The sequence below is a fragment of the Petromyzon marinus genome, unplaced genomic scaffold, assembly GCF_048934315.1.
Source record: "Petromyzon marinus isolate PM22_M1 ecotype Great Lakes invasive population unplaced genomic scaffold, UKy_Petmar_22M1.pri1.0 PM_Scaffold_167, whole genome shotgun sequence".
Classification (NCBI taxonomy): Eukaryota; Metazoa; Chordata; class Hyperoartia; order Petromyzontiformes; family Petromyzontidae; genus Petromyzon; species Petromyzon marinus.
The window spans coordinates 158,435-160,934 of NW_027423132.1; the positions used below are offsets into that span (position 1 = coordinate 158,435).

The 2,500-nt window shown below is 63.0% G+C and overlaps 1 protein-coding gene across 1 annotated transcript in view; it reads left to right on the forward strand.

Moving 5' to 3' along the window:
* The first annotated feature begins 1,113 nt into the window (after positions 1 to 1,113).
* The window catches only part of LYSMD2 (LysM domain containing 2), a 19,574-nt gene continuing 18,187 nt past the window's right edge, over positions 1,114 to 2,500 (forward strand). Inside the window, exon 1 of the mRNA XM_076063617.1 lies at positions 1,114 to 1,176. The gene's annotated coding sequence lies outside the window, so the exon portion shown is untranslated. The remainder of the gene's footprint in view (positions 1,177 to 2,500) is intronic.

The following is a 2,500-nucleotide window of genomic DNA, read 5'->3' on the forward strand; positions in this document are numbered from 1 at the left end:
AGGTGGTGAGTGGTGGTGAGTGTGAGTGGTGAGTGTTCGTGAGCCACATCGTGCAGCCTGATGACAGCCTGCAGAGACTCGCGCTCAAGTACGGGGTCACGGTGAGGGCGGTGAGGGTGGTGGTGGTGAGTGGTGAGGGTGAGGGGTCACGGTGAGGGTGGGGGGTGGTGAGTGGTGGTGAGGGTGAGGTGGTGAGTGGTGGTGAGTGGTGGTGAGTGTTCGTGAGCCACATCGTGCAGCCTGACGATAGCCTGCAGAGACTCGCGCTCAAGTACGGGGTCACGGTGAGGGCGGTGAGGGTGGTGGTGAGTGGTGGTGAGGGTGAGGGGTGGTGAGGGTGGTGAGTGTGAGGTGGTGAGGGTGAGGTGGTGAGTGTGAGTGGTGAGGGTGGTGAGGGTGGTGAGGGTGAGGGGTCACGGTGAGGGTGGTGAGGGTGAGGGGTCACGGTGAGGGTGAGGTGGTGAGTGGTGGTGAGTGTTCGTGAGCCACATCGTGCAGCCTGACGACAGCCTGCAGAGACTCGCGCTCAAGTACGGGGTCACGGTGAGGGCGGTGAGGGTGGTGAGGGTGGTGAGTGGTGGTGAGTGGTGGTGAGGGTGAGGTGGTGAGTGGTGGTGAGTGGTGGTGAGGGTGAGGTGGTGAGTGGTGGTGAGTGTGAGTGGTGAGTGTTCGTGAGCCACATCGTGCAGCCTGATGACAGCCTGCAGAGACTCGCGCTCAAGTACGGGGTCACGGTGAGGGCGGTGAGGGTGGTGGTGGTGAGTGGTGAGGGTGAGGGGTCACGGTGAGGGTGGGGGGTGGTGAGTGGTGGTGAGGGTGAGGTGGTGAGTGGTGGTGAGTGGTGGTGAGTGTTCGTGAGCCACATCGTGCAGCCTGACGATAGCCTGCAGAGACTCGCGCTCAAGTACGGGGTCACGGTGAGGGCGGTGAGGGTGGTGGTGAGTGGTGGTGAGGGTGAGGGGTGGTGAGGGTGGTGAGTGTGAGGTGGTGAGGGTGAGGTGGTGAGTGTGAGTGGTGAGGGTGGTGAGGGTGGTGAGGGTGAGGGGTCACGGTGAGGGTGGTGAGGGTGAGGGGTCACGGTGAGGGTGAGGTGGTGAGTGGTGGTGAGTGTTCGTGAGCCACATCGTGCAGCCTGACGACAGCCTGCAGAGACTCGCGCTCAAGTACGGGGTCACGGTGAGGGCGGTGAGGGTGGTGAGGGTGGTGAGTGGTGGTGAGTGGTGGTGAGGGTGAGGTGGTGAGTGGTGGTGAGTGGTGGTGAGGGTGAGGTGGTGAGTGGTGGTGAGTGTGAGTGGTGAGTGTTCGTGAGCCACATCGTGCAGCCTGACGATAGCCTGCAGAGACTCGCGCTCAAGTACGGGGTCACGGTGAGGGCGGTGAGGGTGGTGAGGGTGAGGTGGTGAGTGGTGAGGGTGAGGTGGTGAGGGTGAGGTGGTGAGGGTGAGGTGGTGAGTGGTGGTGAGTGTTCGTGAGCCACATCGTGCAGCCTGACGATAGCCTGCAGAGACTCGCGCTCAAGTACGGGGTCACGGTGAGGGCGGTGAGGGTGGTGGTGAGTGGTGGTGAGGGTGAGGTGGTGAGTGGTGGTGAGTGGTGGTGAGTGTTCGTGAGCCACATCGTGCAGCCTGACGATAGCCTGCAGAGACTCGCGCTCAAGTACGGGGTCACGGTGAGGGCGGTGAGGGTGGTGGTGGTGAGTGGTGAGGGTGAGGGGTCACGGTGAGGGTGGTGGTGGTGAGTGGTGAGTGGTGGTGAGTGTGAGGGGGTGGTGAGTGGTGGTGAGTGTTCGTGAGCCACATCGTGCAGCCTGATGACAGCCTGCAGAGACTCGCGCTCAAGTACGGGGTCACGGTGAGGGCGGTGAGGGTGGTGGTGAGTGGTGAGTGGTGGTGAGGGTGAGGTGGTGAGTGGTGGTGAGGGTGAGGGGTGGTGAGGGTGAGGGGTCACGGTGAGGGTGGTGAGGGTGGTGGTGAGGGTGAGGTGGTGAGTGTGAGGTGGTGGTGAGGGTGAGGTGGTGAGTGGTGGTGAGTGGTGGTGAGGGTGAGGTGGTGAGTGGTGGTGAGTGTTCGTGAGCCACATCGTGCAGCCTGATGACAGCCTGCAGAGACTCGCGCTCAAGTACGGGGTCACGGTGAGGGTGGGGGGTGGTGAGGGTGAGGGGTCACGGTGAGGGTGGGGGGTGAGGGGTGGTGAGGGGGGTGGTGAGTGGTGGTGAGGGTGAGGGGGGTGGTGAGTGGTGGTGAGGGGGGTGAGGGTTGTGAGGGGGTGAGGGTGGTGAGTGTGAGTGGTGGTGAGTGTGAGTGGTGGTGAGTGTGAGTGGTGGTGAGTGTGAGTGGTGGTGAGTGTGAGTGGTGGTGAGTGTGAGTGGTGGTGAGGGTGAGGGGGTGGTTTGTGTGAGTGGTGGTGAGGGTGATGGTGAGTGTGAGGGGGTGGTGAGTGTGAGGGGGTGGTGAGTGGTGGTGAGGGTGAGTGGTGGTGAGTGTGAGTGGTGGTGAGTGTG